This window comes from Echeneis naucrates, chromosome 7 (assembly GCF_900963305.1).
Source record: "Echeneis naucrates chromosome 7, fEcheNa1.1, whole genome shotgun sequence".
NCBI classification, from domain to species: Eukaryota; Metazoa; Chordata; class Actinopteri; order Carangiformes; family Echeneidae; genus Echeneis; species Echeneis naucrates.
In genome coordinates, this window is record NC_042517.1 from 10,998,614 (window position 1) to 11,016,757 (window position 18,144).

An 18,144-nucleotide genomic window follows, 5' to 3' on the forward strand; every position below is an offset into this window, starting at 1 on the left:
CACATTTTTCAAAGCTTCCTCTGAGCAGGTAAATCCTGACCTTATAGTTACAGTCCACAAATTCAATGAACTACACATCTTGCCTCCAGATCTTGGCTTCTATGAAAACATTTTCTGGTGAACTGGTTGATCATTATCCATGACATTTTCAGAATACCGAGATATGTCAATAATCTGAAGCTCAATGGGCTTGTATAATTGAACCAAGGGCCCTTGGTTTCCATATGATGAGGGCACAGAAGTCCCTGGTGGAATAGCAGTGATGCTTGATAGAAAAGAAAAGATGGACGGGATTAGGCTTTGTGCTGTAGACTGACCTTGACCTATTTTTTGACCTCCACCCTCACTCAATCATATCATTCTATTTCAATCAATAAAATTCAGGTGAATGTGATAAAAGATGTGGCCTAATAGTGACTGAACCCTTCTGAGTATATACATTTTTGTGTTAGTCCAGAACACCACAGGCTAGCTCTGTCCAACCAGGCCTCAATCAAACTCAAAGGCAGTACCCCTGTGAAAATAGTATTGATCAAAACTAGCATCTATCCATGCATAAGAGGTTGTTTCAATTGATTTTTCCTCTTTGAGCTGAAAAATATAATAGAGTTGATATGAATTACAGGGTGTTTTGCTTCAATTCATCAACAGAACCCAGATAACACTCGCTGTTGCCAGGGAAACAAGATAACAGTTTTTTGTCTGTTTTTCAACAATCAATTACTTTAATGCATTTTGCTGGTGTTTATACAGAATCACAGTCTGTAGAAGTCACCTATACTGTAAGCATGTGGCAGAAATATAGTGTTTTGAATGGGCTGTAGACAATCAGCATTTTATTCCGACGCAAATAAACCTCTTCTGAGCCACTGCAGGGTTAACAAAGCTCACACAATGTCCATGGAAACGCTGCATGATGTATTTTGCTGTCATTTTGTTTCATAGGGGTCAAAATAAACAAAGTTTACTATCATTATCTATTTAAAAATATATCAATTATTCACCAAAAGTTACTACCCACTCGTATCCTTCCAAACTATCCCTGTTGTCACGTTATACTCAAAGATTTGCTGCCTCTAATTCCCAAGCTCAAGGCTGATCAGCGTTATTCTAGTGTCACCTCTCCTAAAGCCTCCTGACATTAAGCCTTTACAAGACAGTTATGGGTATTACTCTGGTCTTGCAGCAAAAACTACTTTTTATTCCCTTACCATCAAGTTTGAATAGAATAGCTAGAGCAGCAGATTAAACTCAACAGGCTGATAGGCCACCTCTTGCCTTGTTAACAGGTTATTATTGCAGCGTTATCCTTGGAGAGTCTTCTGTATGTTTTTAGGCTTGTGGCCTCCATATTTGCTGAGGCACAGTGTTACAAACAGGTATACTATTAATGCCTGCCTACTTTTATTTCACTGTCTCTGCCAAAACATCCATTCATATCTGGGCCAGTAAAACAGAATAATCAACTAATATGAGTGTTTATAGCTGTTCTAAGGAAAGGACTTGAGAAAAAAAAACAAAACACAAAAAACCTTGGGAACTCAACAAACACCAAAAGTCCAGGCAATGGTAAAGCGGGTAAAGAGATTAAAGTACATGCCATGTCTAAATCGCAGGCTTACCTTGCCTCTAAAGCTCGTCTATCCTGACCAGTCAATTTAAAACTATCTCCAGCAGTTGAATAAATGTACCAATGGAATTCCAGTAACAAAATAATTTAGTTAAAAGCACGAAAATATATTATTTATAATTATCTCATCCTACAAAAAAATAAATAAATAAAAAATACTGAAGGGGAGCATATCAATGAAGCTGGGAATGGACCCTGACGGATCAGCAGTGAATGAAACATCAGTGATCATTGCACCTGGACTGTTTTGATGTAAAATTAGACAGTGCTGGAAAAACACAGAGTAAAACATATAAACTGCAGGTTTAGGTAAGAAAACTACAGTAGGTATTGTTAAAAAAAAATAACAAAACATAAAAAGAATCTAAAAAGAAAATAATATTAATACTGTTACTTTCAAGTTGAAAAAAAATGGGGGGGGAGGGGTGGTGCTCAAGTTCATTGTTCCCAGAGGATGAATCCTTTTAACTTTGATGATAACCCAATGTTTCCTCAGGGGCTAATACAAAGAGCAAGTACAAATAGTGTCTAAAAACAAATTAATTACATATTCACTTTTGGAAGGGGACATGAAAACATTGGGATGATCCACAAGTTCTATGGTTATCAAATAAATAACACAGAATGGCAGTATAACTTTATTTCTTTCAAATGCTCTTGCCAAGGAAGCTAATCTGTCCGATTGTTTTCCATCGCTACCCAAAGTGCCCTAGCAGAGATTCCTCAAAGCATTCTTTCCATTTCTCCACAATACACCAAAAAAATCTGGATCTACATTTCTGCTGAGAACAACCTGAGCAAGAGTTTGCCTCCACATAAGTTCTTCTCTGCTCTAGAGCCCCCCGGTAACTCAGGTTTTCTTCTTCTACAACCACAGAGGCGGCGATCTGCTTGTCTCATACGGCCGTCCTCAAAAACCTGGAGTTACATTAAAGCAACAACATTCTCTGATGAAACTGCAACACACTGGGGAACTACCAGGATCTGCTGTGATGACTATCACAGCAGCCTGGCCACACTAAGTGAGCTCTCATTCACCTCTTACTGCTGAATGAACACAGCCCAGCAAACATCCATGACTTCGGCTCCATAGTCAATGCCATGCCAGCTGTAACGACGTAGTGTTGCTGCCTCTGGCTGCTTCCCAGCAGAGTGGTGAGACACCATTTCAAAAGATACTGCGCTGCAAATTTTTGGCTTTGTTTGAAGTTGTCATGTTGAAAATTGCTAGCGTGTGAGAAATAAATGTTTGAAGAATCAGCTGAGTAATTCCAAAATTCTTAAAGCTGGAGGTCACGTGAAACACTTACACATTATATGCAAAAAAGAAAAGAAGAAAAAAAAAAAAAAAACAGCTTGCAGGCAAGTAGATATCAAGGATCATCATAGATTCATCATAGATGTGTGAATGTGCTCATAATATGACGTCTGAAGTCTGTTATCGGTCAGTCATTTTCATACAAGACCATCAGCAGTTGTTAAATACATAAATAATAATAATAATAATATATAAAAAAAAAAAAAAAAACAAATGGGGAAAGTTTTTTAAAGCTCAACAGTCTTGCCCTATCCAGGTCTTTGGACTGAAAATAATATGATGCTTCATCTTTCAAAGATGTACTTTTCCTAAAGCATTGTTGATTGCCCTGTGTCCATTACTTGGAAGGATTATGATAATATTCCACATTGTGCTCGGCGTGATGCACAGGAAATTCAATACTCAAAAGGTTAATGCAATCAATTAGGATGACAAAGGAGTAAAGTAAAACCCTCCTGCTCGTGGAAAAAAAGAGACAGGAGAGGAGAGGGGGAGAAAAGGTATTGAAAGCTTGAATGGATCCACGGAGAGAAAAGAGGCACTTGAAACGACAGAAAAATGGCATTTATTCAACGTGTATCATCCAAGGCCAACTAAATGAAACCTACACAAAGTGCATACACAAAGAAAGAAAAAACAGCTCTTAGATACTGAATTACATCATTCGGCACTCAACCAGTTGTAATTGAACAATAGACTAGCAATATTTTTGTTTGAAGGTAATAAGATACCTAAGCCAAGGAAAAAGTGCCCAGCACTAGAGGTTTGAGCATCGATTCATAATGCTCATAATGTTCTATGGACTTTTCCCCTGTTCTGAGTCAAGTTTTGTCTCTGCACTCTATTCCCATGTGCATTGTTGCACAGGCTGAATATTAACAGCATGGCAATTGTGTACGGGAGAGATATCTTTTGTTATTTAGATGGATGTTACAATGCTATACAACACAAAGGAGTCTCATCATTGCAGATAAATGGATAAAGTTGGATGGCAGTATTGAGCTCTACAACCATTGTAATAATCCATATTACCTTTTCAGGCACAGTCTGTCAAAATGGTGATGTATTAATCACATTTCAGCAATCCTCCGTGGCTAATGATAATGTTATGAGAGTCTGGGTGGCAATGTTTCGCTAACGTCTGCAACGCCTATTTTCTGCTGATAAATTGTGCAAGGAGAAAAGCCTAAAACCTTGTAATCCACTTAGGTAAGGGAGTAGACTTACCTACTTCTGCAAACACACAACCTTATAAATCTACTGCACCTTCACATTCTTTCAGACTGCCGAGCATAAAAAAAAAAAAAATACAACAGGTCCTTAATCCCGCTTTGCACCAAACAGACATGTTTCACATTTCATACCATTGCACAAGTCAAGGAACTGTGCATGCACAGGTCGTAAGAAATGCCCTGTGTCTGTCTCAGCCACACATGCAAAAGAAAAAGAAAGAAAAAGAAAAGAAGAGCCTAAGCCTAAAAGACAGGATTTCTGTGCAGCTGCCAAACGCATACCATCTCTAACTTCAACAAGTGGGCAAGTTAAGATTCTGTTGCTGAGTGGGGAGTAAAAAATTACTTTCTCTGAACTACCATCTTTTTATCTTCTACATTTCCAAAGGTCTCTCCACATTCGTATGAACGAATAAAGAGGTATGTGGACAACATGCACAGAAGCTGGGGTCAGGTGGTAACCAGGGCTTTATGTTCGGGCCGTAAGAATTCCACTTTTTTCATGACCACAACTGCTGTAATTTGACCTACATCACATTTTTCTGTTTGGGCATTTTCGGGTCCAGCAGCCACGTCACAGAAACAATGGACCAAAATGGGCTTTGAAGTCAGCTCTGAATAAAAACAGAGGGGCTGACACATGAAATGCCCTCACAGCTGGGCTACCCCCAGTCAAAAGAAAAACAAATACTTTGAATGAGAGGGGGACACGCCGCTCCTGTCTGAGCTTCCTAAGGCCCTGAGCCGCCACCGGGAGGTGGGCTTTCATGATATGCCCGTAATGATGGATGGATTGGGAGGAAAGTCTATTCACATGGAGATGTTACATCATAAATATTTACACAGAGCTGCCGTTTCCATGTAGCCTTTGCTTGTTTTGACACACTGGAAAATTTTAAAAGGGATAAAAGTATACGAGAGAGAGAAAAGTGTGGAAAAGGGAAGGCAGCTTCTCATTTTTGTTATTATACTATACTGAGTGATACAATAACACTAAATTGAGTTTCATGAGTTGTTGCTCTTTTTTCTCATTGAGACAAATTATCTTTCACAGAGCGAGCTGTGGGCTTTATTTACCTTTACCCATGACTGAGCCAACTCCTGCTTATTAGAGAGTTATTGCCCTCCTACACACAAAACCTGAAAAGCCAACAAAACACTAAACAAGGTAAGTCTGAATTTCAATTATCAATCATCATCAAACTAGTTTCCTTGTTTTCCATGAAGGACTACAAGCAGAAAACAACCTTAACAGAGCCCCGAATTACAAAACACATAATTTACACAAATGTTAAGCAAAGAATCGCTTTACTGAGCAGTCATTCCCAATCTGCCTTTTATTTCTTCAAAAAGATGTAAACGGGAGACACCATGCTTGTTGGTAAGCAGCCCTACAAATTTCTGCTCAGCGAGCTCAATTAAAAGCCTTGAAGTCCCCTGAGATTGTGCCTGAACCAATGAAAACAAATTTGGCAGTTTAATTTTCCTCCCACTGTCTAAGAGAGGGACTCCGCTTTAGGAGTGTTCCCTAGCCTGAGTCTGTGGGGGCCAAACGGAGAGCGGGGGGCGGGGGGGCTGTCATGCCAGCTCTCTGCATTGGAGCCAGCTGGCCTTTATGATTAGCTGCATTAACATATATCAAAAGCCAATTAAACTGACTGTACTCTGTTATGCTTTTGTTATGTGTTTAGACAAAGAAAGATTTAGGTTTATGTAATCTGCAGTACAGTGGACTCGTACTTTGCTGCACTGGACTTAAAGGTGTCTTCGTGTGCATGTCCATCCACACATCCAGCTGCGGGTGGACTTTGAATCTGATCATCCTCCTGTTGCTTAGTGCATCCGTGTGGAGATCTGTGGATAGTGTCATCATCATGTTGCAGGGAGGTACACTGGGGATGTATCTAGCGCTCTGATTGATGCAAGGAGTGTGTCTTCTTTCTGGTGTTTGAGTGACACCAGCAGAAACAAAGGAGTGTGATGTAGCCCTCCGCCTCAATTCACGGCCATGCCACCCCCCAGTGATAGCAAGGGTCTCTGATTTGACATGAGACAGCCCACGGTGTCACATCTGAATGTTTAGATCCCTCTTGACTAGGAGGCCAGGGGCAAGGGCTGTTGTATGCATCCTCATGACAGACTCCCACATCAGCATTGTGCTCATACCAGCTAACATCATTAGCACAGAAGGTTTCATCGCAGGGAGAGAGAAAAAAAAGCAACCCAGTTTCTTCAAGTCACAAGTCATTAGTGTCCTCTCGAGAGTCAAATTGTACAGAGGCAGATTTTTTATCAGCAACAAAAGGTTTTATACTCTTGTTAATTTGGTGGATGTCATCTGTACTTAGATGTCTGTGTCTAATGTCTGCTACAGTAATAAATGCCATATTGTGGAAAAATGATATTATTTTGTCAAGATGACAATGTGGGCTGTTGCCACAACAACATCTAGACATAAAGCAGGCTTAGAACAAGATTAAGTTAAAATTAACAGAACGTAACCTAGATAACAAGAAGCTGATATACATGTAGGCAAAATTATGAGAAACTGCTGTGATAAAATCCATATTCTTATTAGGCTACTGCCAATGTAAACCTTTTCATATTCCGGCTGATTCTTTTCCAATGGGCTGGTCTCTGTTCATTCATAAATTGTTGTATTTCGAGTCAACCAATCCACAGCTGTATATGTCAGGAAACTCATAAAATGTTAGTTTTTATGTGTCAGAAGCACCACATTGTTCTTGTCGTTTTGAGTCGGTGGAGCCTGGTAGAGTTTTTTTTAATGCAGAGCATTAGGGGTGCTTTTTGCTGTGGATAGATCCCTCATTGCAAGACAGACAGAGAGACAGAGAAAAGGAGAGAGAGGGAGTGAGAGAAAGAGAGAGAGAGAGAGAGAGAGGCCCTCTTTGGAAAACAGATACATCAGTGTGTCTGTATAGTGTACGACATTGCTGTGAGTTAATCAGTTGGAAAATAAAACGGTGGGATTCTAATAAGTCATTTGTCAATTTTTACAACCCCCAGACACATTGATCCATGGGGATTAATGAAGATGCCTGATATTGTTGTAGATATGAACAGGGGAGATGGTGGGGACAGTAATCAGTCATGTTGGGGATTTGTCCTACCTCGTTTTCTCTTCCTGGGGAGTCACTCCGTGCAGGGGCTCACTTCATCTAAGGAGAGCAAAGGAGAAACATTAAAAACCCAGACACTGATTGTGCCGATGTGCATACATGCACATACATGTTCTTCAGAAGTCCATGCATTTACCAAACTCATCTGCAGTGGCTGACATGATGCAACAAGCCTCAGGTTGACACCAAAGGAAAACGTGTACTTTTGTTCAGTCACGTCTGTTTGAATTCATAGTATGAAAACTCAAAGACACCATGGCTCCATATCACAGTGCGGTGAAACTGGCTGCTGATGGAGGTGGGAGACTATAGTTCGTAAAGCCCACTGAAGCATGGAGGGCTGGTGTAGTGTACAGTTTACCATGTCTGTGTATTTTTCAGCAAATTCCTAGCAATAATACTCTTAGAGGCGGTAACCTGAAACTAAGACAGAATGGATATTTTAATAGCAGCTTCCTAATTCTTCACTGAGGGTAACAATGCAAAGTCTTGTAAAATAAAGAAAGAAAAAAAACAGCAACAAATCACTTTTCTATGAAGCCTCAGGCCAAACCTACATGGCAAGGGTACAAGGATTGTTCTAGTTCTAGCCCTGTTAGATTAAAAACATAGCTGAAGGGTCAGAGTCGATAATAGTAAAGAACACACAGAAGTGCTTTTTTTTTTTTTTTCACGTTCCATTCATACATCGCTAAAATGATATTCATGGCTAAGATATACAGTTTTACGGACTGCAACTTTACACCTCTTTTTTCTTGTGTGCAAAAAGTGCAGAGTCTTGTATGACATCCATTAACCCAGACACAATGTGACATCAGGAGAGAAACTGACTTTGGCAGAACCAGTTGAGTCACTCTTAAATCCTCTCAAAAGTTTTCTAACCTTGAGAGCCCATGCATCCCCGAAAAAGTAATAATAATTCTAACCTGATCTTCCTACTTATTTTATATCTCCCCTCAGCAACCTAACTTCTTCTCGGCAACAGTGCAGTTATTAATTCATGAGGCACTAATTAGTTCTTTGTTTAATTTTGTGTTAAACAGACTGACCGGAATGATAACGACTCGCGCTGTAGCGCTTCGGTCCCATGCCACTCCTGTTTGCTACAACAAGGGAGCATCGTGCGACTAGCATGATGAACCCAATTCCCTTCTAAGTTGCACTTCATTAAGTCAAAATGTGACAAGGAGCTTAGAGGAAGAACTGGCAGATCTGATCATACATAACAATGCAGGCCCAGTAAGTTTGAGGGGAGGTGTGTGGAGGGGGGTGCTGGTGCTGGGGGTATGAGGTGGGGTGGGGTGGGGTGCGTGGGGTGGGTGGTGGTGTTGGGGGGGTGGGGGTAGTGGATTCCAGCATGCATGTTGATAATTTTCTATTTTTAACCCTTGGGGGCCGTCTTTCATTTTCCTTTAATTGTTTTTGTTCAGAGCTGCAGTGTCCTCTTTTTAAATTGCAGCTCCTATCAACTCCCCTGATCAACCCCCTGTGCAACATTGCAGGCAGACAAGTAAACAACAGGGTTGCCCTTTTCCATGATGTAGTGCAGATGCTACAGTAAAATGGGTGACACTTTCCCACTCCGCACACACCACACACACACACAGACCCAAATACACATACACACACATATGTAAGCTATGTGTGTGTGTATATAGGTCCATGACATGCCAGAAGAGGTGGTGACAGCAAAATCTTATTTATTTATTTATTTTTTTGCCTTGTAAGTTGAAAAACCTGCTGAGTGAAAATGAAGACAAATGCTCATTTACAGATAATGCATCAAGGTGCTTACGCCTTCCCATATTTTACATACCATCTTTACAGTATGTCAATAAAAAAATGTAGTCAATGAGTCATCATCTATAGATTTCATTCTAGGTTTTATGTTTAGAGCCTTATCGCAACTCGGAAAAAGTGACAGTTAACCCCAATTTATATAACTCAGTATGACATGACAACTTGTACTGACATTTTAAGAAATGTCTTAATTTCAAGAGAGGCCAGATATGCAATAGGTAAACCCTTCAAGTACATCACTGACATTGTGCATGCGGCAGATGGTACTTTTGTGTGCAAACCAGGGTTTTGTTTTGTTTTTTTTGTTTTTTTCCAAACAGCAATTCATCAGCTGACAAGCTTTGCTAAGATGTTTAGCCTCTCCAAGTAGCTTCCCACTGGCTGAAGATATGATAAAATCAAAAAGCAGACAAGTAATTACACTGTATAATAGGCAAGATTGGCATTTTCAAAATCATTTTCATGTGGATGGAAATGACATTGCATAGACTATTCTGTATTCACTGGTGCAGATAAATAAACAAGGCATGGAGAAGAAGGGGGGCATACAGAACGCACAGTACAATGGCAAGCAGGTCAGTAATTAGAAACTCTGTTTGCACAGTAATAATTTTAATATATTCATCAGGAAACAGAGCATGCCTAGCATGATAAAATCCCATCAAGGAACATATCCCCGACTGCCTTAACCTTTTAAACAGGCTGCCAGCACATTGTTGAGAACCTCAAAGAACTAAATAAATAAATAAATGAAAAAGTTAAAACAACATGCAGCCTCACCCATCCCTATATTTTGAAATTTCAATATAACCAGCTAACATGATCCAACTATATGGATATGAAAGCCTTTCCTTTACACAATACTTAAATTCTTATTGCTTTATTGATCATTTCCTGGAGCTAAAAGTGCTTCAGGAGCTTTTGACCTCTTTATCCAAGTGTGAACCAACAAGAGCCCTCCACCCCTGAAACATGTTCAGCTTTGACTGTGTGCGTCTCAGGAGGAACACATGTGTATAACCTTGTTTGTTATTGAAGGTGGCAGTGATGATGCTATGGAAATTATTGCAAATTGCTTAAAGGAATCCTGACATCCAAAAACCTTGACCTCGTGATGCCACTTCTCAAAGACAGAAGAATACATAATTGTTAGAGGAATTTGAGGTGGCGCACAAAGGTAATAATAGATGAACAACATTTTTACATGAGTGGAAATAGTGCAAAGCCATTTATGTGTGAAAGACATGGCTGCATGCACGCATAAATGTTTTAATGCCATAAACAGGGTTAATGCAAATCTGTACAAAGTAAAATTCTTTCAGATTAAAAGTTGGTAAACAAGTTAAACTGACCAATATCTCAATTATTAGAAATCTAAATAACAGGAACACGCAAAGAGGCACTCAACTGAACAGAAGGGTTTAAAATAATAGCCTCTTTGCTGTAATGACGGCCAATCTATTGTCTAAGTTTCCTGGTTTCATTTCCCACACATTAACTCAGAAACTTACAAGTTTACGTGACCTCATTCAACATGAAACAACCTCTAATTACAAGAAGTGGAAGCCGCACCAAGAATACACTTCTCAGTGAATAGGTCTATCTTTGTGTCTTCTGGTCTGCGTTTCATTCTGCTGCTTTGAACACACAGAGTGAGAAACTGACCATTTACTCATGCATATTTGACAGCACCTAGTAGGCCCCTTTTTGTGCTGTCACTTCTGGCTCCTATTCTCTTTTTCCCCTAGGAGAGGACAGAGTCGGGGGCTTGAGGGCAGCTACCTCCACAGTCCCGCTGTCCCCTCCTCGCCTAATTTTTGTTGTCCAGCCCTTTGAAACCTCAATCTCATGAGGAACCAAAGAATGGTGATCCGTGTGCAACAAGTGCCGGTGCCATGGAAACCCCCATTTTCCCCCCAAAATATTCCTTTTTATCCCTTTTGAAGACCTGTCACCAGGCAGAGCAGGCATCACACGACCCCAGGCCCGGCCATGACAAAGCCTATATTCTGCCCGCTTCTTGATTGATTAAAAAAGACTTTTTAGCAAAACCATGTTAAAGGACACAAAAAGTGACGCGCAGAAGAAAGGGCCATTGGGGATGGCCCAATCAGTTGGGTTCCCCGGTCATATCTCACAAAAAAAGAAACAATATCATAATCACCACAAAGGAAGGGTCAGGCCAAGCATGAAACTTGACAACAATGGTGATTACAATGATGGTAGAAAAGCTTTTTTTTTTCCTACATTAAATCACTAATATCATAACTGTAGCTACCTTAGTTATACTTACACGAAGGGTGTGATTTTCAATGATCCCTAAACTGCAGCTTTTATTGAGACCTATCATCAGTTGAACACAAACAAAAACTTCTCCTTTGTGCCTCTGGACATTTTATTATCATTAAAAACTGTGTGGACCTGAACACACCGACTTCCTGTTTGATTAACGACAGTCTGCCCAGCCGCTACAAACGGCATCAAATTATCTCAGCGTAGTCACACTATAGTTTAGAACAGAATTATTACAAATGCTTTTTGCATTAGGTTCCTGCCACACTTGAGAGAAAAATTATACATGTAGTGTTGTGGTTCATGTGTGATATGGGATCAATATTCTATGCATCGGACATTTTACTCCACCGGTTGACCTAAGTGACAGACCATTTAAAACAGAGAGTCTGGCTCAGCTGCTCTGCAAGGCACCAAAGGGAGACCACATTATTAATTTATCTCAAAAGCACAGGTCGATATGTGCAACCTATTGCTTACATGTTTTCTTTTTGTTGGCAGTTTTTATGTCTTGCACAGTAGCTTTAAATACCTCGCCTCTTTCTGTGATTCCATAGTTGAAATGGGGATGTCAAAGAGGAAAAAGATAACCAAAAAACAACAACAACAACAACAAACAAACAAAAAAGGCCTTGTATCGTGGTGTAGGTTTGACTGAATTAAATCAGAGAGACTTTACCCAGCATTAAAGAGAGAATGCTGTTTCTGCCTCTTTGTTTCTGTCTAGAGATATGGAGGAGATATTTACCAAGACGATAGGGAGGAGTGAGGTGGGGGGTGGGGGGCGGGGGGGTTGTAGAGAGGAGGAGAGGCATTAGAAGCGTCCACACATGAGCAATTAGTATTCCAGATCCTGATGGTTCTAAACACAAAAAGGCCTCACCAAATCCCCACGGCGGAGGTGTCAGACAGAAAATGACGAAAATCTGCTCCTTGACAGGGAGTCATTTATATTTTAGCTTCGTTCCATTATCTTAACGAATCCATCATCAGCCAATGCAATATTAACAGCAGAAAATCAACTCATTAGATCCAGGGGGATTTAATCAAGATTGCAATCATGTATGGGGTTCCTGGAGAGTTGGCTTCTTCTTTTTTTTTTCTTTTTGGTCCTTTCCACGTAATTGCCGCATCTCAGATCTTAATAAATTATTCTCGATCCGAGATTGATGCCTTTTTTTTCCTTGCCTCTCACGCCATGCACTCACTGTCTCCAACTATAATATTTACCATAAACATTATTATGTCATGGGCACACAGTTTAAAATGGCCTTTAGCTAACTCGCAGAAGTAATTGGCTTCTCCATTTCTCTCTCGTTTCCTTGCTAATTGCCCAGTGATATTGCTAACACTTCACTCAGAAAGAAAGAAAAGCCCTCTTTTGCACAAGCTGGGATGGGTTGCTAGGATTTTTCAACCTTTATTTGTGGATGTAGAAAGAATTTCCTGTGTTTGATATTGCTTAACAAGACATGCAAGCAGATGAAAGAACATACCACTTTTGATATGTAAAACTTTATGTGAAACGCAGGCATCAGAGAGAAAATAGAGACAGCTCATGTTTCAGGTGGAGATATTTTAGTCTTGTTTCTCAGAAAAGTGCTTTGCAGAAAAAGAGTTGCTCTGGGTAGATAGCTGACAGATAGTGCAAATCTTTAAATCTAAGTCAAGTCTGAATATTTCATCAGGCAGCAGAATGAAGCCCTACCCAGTAACTGTCTATATTTCCTTATAGCTCCTTTACCAAACACACATTTTATTTGGTATACGACAAAATATAACTGAGCCCAACAAGTGTATATAAAAACAAGATTCAGGACTTCATAAGCATGCCACGGTTTCAAAGAAAAGCATGCATCAACTAACCCAGTTGAAGGTACCATTGTGTACTTCTACATGATACTGATACTGATATATCTTGTTGTTTTACTACCACAGACAGTGAACACAACCTCTGTAAACAAAACCAACTGTCTCCAAGTGTGAAGGAAACCAAAACTAAAAACATCACATGACAGGGCTAAGGGGGAAAACAAGTCATCGGCTTGCACGCTGCTCCTGAATATGTACATGCCAATCCGAAAAAAGCCAAAACCTAATGTAAATATAATATTTTGTATCACATACCCACAAATATTCTTCCCGCTTCAGGAAAAATGCGAAGCCTCATGATGTAATGCATTAGACATAAAGAGGGACTAGCCACTAGCCATTACCTGTGTCCATAATGGACCAAAATAGGTTGTAATGAGTTGACTGGGCTTACACCAGGAAAAGTGTCAATTCAAACAAACAGGTGGGGTCCTTCCATATAGCCACCCAATCACTTAAATCTCAAACCTATAACTGTAGTGAGCTGTCCTAAATGAAATGGTGAAATCAGTGTTCATGAACACAACCAATTTGCCTGAAACCAGAAACCAATACTTATGAGATCATATCAGCAAACAGCTCTGAGCTGCTTCACCATCAGTGACTAAGAAGTTAATTTTCACCTCAGTAACATTCACATGCTGTACTTTGTAAGAAACTCATTCAAGGTGAGATGTGATATTTGCTGGCATCTTCTTCTCCCAAATTTAGTATTGGCTCAGGAGAAATTTTGTCACAACAAAATAAAAAATAAAAAAAAAATAAAAAGTACAAAGAACTGAACGCTCTACAATACAAACACAAAAAACAGACGTTATTACCAGTTACACCTGAATTGTTTAGTTGTTTTTGTGGGCAGCTCCTTGTTATGAACAGAGTGCGCTCACCACTGTCTGCACCTGTCTCTAATTCGTGTGGCAACAGGGCTTCGTCCCCTCACAGACAGGATTAACTCCTAACATGTTCAACATGATCCAAAAGTGTAAAAACTGTCAAAGAGACCTTTAATCTGCCTATGGAACAAAGCCTTTTGTACAAGGACTAACCTGACCTTGTCACTGTGAGTTTAACTTGCTGCCTGTTAGGCAATATAAAGCCTGTGCCAGCCCTTTCCCTCCACTCCCTCCCTCTAAGTCTTCTTCCTTTCCTCACTGCCTTGTTCTCTCTTCTCAAACGCATAGATTTGGAGGAGGGGGGGGGGTTGTAGCAGAGCACCAAATGCTGTGTTAATCCCCGTTTCTCTGAGATGGCCAATAGTAAATCCGAGCCGTCTGTACACCAATCTCGGACTTTTTTATCTTGATTTATTAGATTACGTGTCCCAGGTCCCTGAGCCCATACTACATGCACTAATCCTAATCGGAATAGACAAGTATTAGCCCAGTTCAAGGGGAGCTAAACATCAGCGATGGCCAATTTTCAGTAAGAGGGAAACTATAAGCTTATAGGCTTGATGGGGCTTTTTATCCATTTTCCTTTTTTTTCCTACTTACATTAGTAGAATGAGTGTGTAATTAAATACATAAATCCTGACACACAAACCCTCAAAAGGCCTAAAACCACTGAACCCCATCCAGTTTGGCTTTCTTTTCCCTGCACAATGAAGTTACTGAGCCAAGCCCAATCATTTGTATTTTTCTCAGATTTTTAACAGTGAGCAAGGCAAACATGAAAGTCCCATTGAAAACAACTGCAAGAATTAATTTTACATCTCAGTGAATTCAAGGCAGTGTTGTCAAATTATAAGCAACAGGGCTATGTAACTAATTTCCCTTGGTCCAGAGACTGTTAAAAAAAAAAAAAAAGTAATAAATCACTTTTCATGTGTGATAATAAATCGCATATAATTAGTAAGGTCTCTCCACTCTGTTTGCCTTCTGTGGGCAAACAGAGGCCACTGAAACATCACAAGCAGTCACATTATTGTTGCCAAACTTAAACTGAAGTGCAAATGGCTCAAGCATATTGTAAATTGCTGGTCCCACACTGTTTTCAGCCAATTTAAATTGCAACTGGGTTAGGCTGGATGGAGTCCATGTGACACTTGAGGCCAGGACTGGGGAACATTTAGAAGTGTCTGCTTGTACGCTAATGCTGGTGGCAGCTGTTAGTCTGCCAAAAACTGCAGGAGCAGCAGCAAGGATATCCTGAAATACTATTGAAAACCGCTAAACCTCCTCCTTGCTGATGTAAAGCTATACAGCTGCTCGGCGCCAGCACAATCACACTGATCAATCTGGGAAAGTTAAAAATGGAACCAGGTTTGTGGACTAAATCTGCTGCTTTTCAACAGGGGAGGTCAAACGGTCTTGATCAGGACGTCTATGTATCGAGAAAGCTTTTGAGAAAAGTTGGTATGCCCGCGCCAACAGAAGCGACATATGGCTATGCACTTTAAATAGTGTTTGTTTGTGTGCGTTTATGTCTGGTCACGCATTTCTGTCCCTGCATGAGGATATGTAGATTATCATGGCATCACCACAGCACAGAGGCTGCCCCTGCCCATTGCCCTCGGGGGTGACAGGGGAGTTAAGGGAGATGTGACAGCCATGTCTGCTCCCTGTATGTGTTTGTTTGCCCCTGAAAATGAGACACCGGTTTCACTCCAGCCCCCTGGGCATGTTTAGTTCTGCCTCCACCGCATCGCCTTCATCTGATACAAAGTGGAAGTCCACTCGATGATAACATATATCTCCACTGGTGGAGTGAAAGAGGATACATACACAAATCCAGCACATAAAAAAAAAAAAAAAAAAAGTCGATTGGTTGATCCCTGTAGTTTGTAGTTCCAAAAATTCACTGAAGATTGCACGTTACTTTTCTGCATTGGTTGCTTAATACTACAAATCATATAGTGCTGTTAAAAAAAAAAAAAAAACAACAACAAAACACAACATCCTTCTAAGAATGTCACCATAAACCAGCCAATAAAGGGCATACAGTAAGGTGCTGTAATGGGGAAAGAAAGCATTACAAACTATGATCCACTGCTTTCGTATGCCAAATAAACGTGAGGAATGGATTTTCTTTGCTCTTGTGTTTTGTCCTTAGACCTAAGTGTCACCAAGTGTACTTTCCAAGGAATATTCATTTCCTTAGGAAGGCCTCGTCAGCCTTGTGACCCAATCCATATCCATTCTGTCCTGTCTGCCCTCCCTACTCTCTGCCTCTTTTCTGTAAGTGGCAGATATTTCACCTGCCTATCAGTTTCCCTTTAAACGTGCTGGTATATGCAGGAAAGGCACCCATATAGGGTCACTGACTGTCCTCTACGAAGCCCTCTTTGAAGCTACTATCTTGCTGGCTCTACCTCCCCCATTCTTGTATCACTCAAATTACACTGTGCAGAGGTCACTAGTGGAAATGGGTTGAACAGAGCTGATTAGCTTTGATCTAGTTTTACAAATTATCGGGATGGAAAAACTTGACGGAAAGAGTCTTGGGCGACTCATGACTTAAAAAATAAATCATACATTTAAACCTCCTTAATTTATATTTACAACAGGGAGATAGTAGGCTCCTTTGATTTCTCTCCAGTGCCTAGAAAAGGGCCTGCATGTTCAGCAGTATAGTGCATGCTTGACTAGAGAACCATCAGCATTTTAAAGAGTACGTTTACGTATGCAGCCCACAGCAAAATCCAGTTTACTACCAAATAATGGGAATCAAATCATTTCCATGCAGAAATGTGTGGCAGGAAGGAAAGCAGCTGCTTCAATGTGAAGAAGGTAGAAGGAGGTTAAAAGGAGTCAATGGAGGCTAAAGAGACAGCAGGTCTACCGATGACAGAAAGAGTAGCCGGGGACTGTAGTTCAGGACTTCTGGAAACCACATCAAACACACAGTGGAGCGCTGCCAAGAAGAACACACACCAACTGTTGCAAAAAAAGGAGCGGAGAGAGGAAGGGGGGGTGGGGGTGGGGAACAAACGGAAAAAGAGAAGGTTTAACAGTGAAATAGCAATGTATGTCAGAGGATCTGAGGAAAATAAAGATAAGAGGCTCTGGGGAGATTTTGGCTCACTGACAGAAAAGACAAGATAAATGTGTTGCCTGGTGCATTAGGGAAAAGAATCATCAATATTCTTATATACCCTGCCATTAGTATTTTCTGAAAACTGGAAGCAACTGTAAGCAAGCTGCTGTGTATGAATGTACTGTCATACACCATTTTCAGAAGAGGTGTGAATATACTGCTTTAACTAAAAAGAGACGGGCAATTTTTTGGAAGTTAAAGATTAAGTTCATAAAGCAAGGCTCCATTAAAAAAAAAAAAAGATAATCTGGTCTTCAGAATTTCAGCTACTTCCTTAGATTTAACATTTAAACAGATCATTTCCCTTCTGCAGGTAAAAAGTGGCCCAATCACCCTTCTGACTGACAAGACAAGATGGACACAGACACATTTTCTGACATTTTAGGATCAAAAGCAAATGAGATATCTGCATATACATTCCAAATAAAAGTACATTAGTAAATTTGGTTTCTATTTTCTAACTTCAGTCATCCTCTCTCTGTTTTGGCTGAGCCTACCAGGCGTTTCTGCCAAATTGTACTCAGGAGCAAATAGAATAATGACACAGAAGGCAAAACAAAGAATTAAGCAACTCACAATGCAACTGGAATCATTATTTTATTTTTTATTTTTTTTCGCACAAGTTACAGTAAAAGCAAATTTGACAGATATAGTGAGGTATTGTGAATGTTCAGAATGAAACGGCTTCAAGGTGATGGCCCCACAGCCTGGAGTCCGGCCTCATTCTCAGGCCTATCAGGACTCAGCCACTTGTTCAGAGGACCACCTGACTAATACCCACTATAATGTCACTTCTATATTTGTACCCTGCTAATCTGCTCCCAG

At 40.3% G+C, this 18,144-nt stretch overlaps 1 protein-coding gene across 3 annotated transcripts in view; it reads right to left on the reverse strand.

Annotated features, from left to right (window-relative positions):
* casz1 (castor zinc finger 1) overlaps nt 1-18,144 on the reverse strand; it is a 158,746-nt gene that overhangs the window by 80,721 nt on the left and 59,881 nt on the right. For all 3 annotated transcript variants that reach the window (XM_029507266.1, XM_029507264.1, XM_029507265.1), the window contains one exon: nt 7,312-7,359. The gene's annotated coding sequence lies outside the window, so the exon portion shown is untranslated. The remainder of the gene's footprint in view (nt 1-7,311; nt 7,360-18,144) is intronic.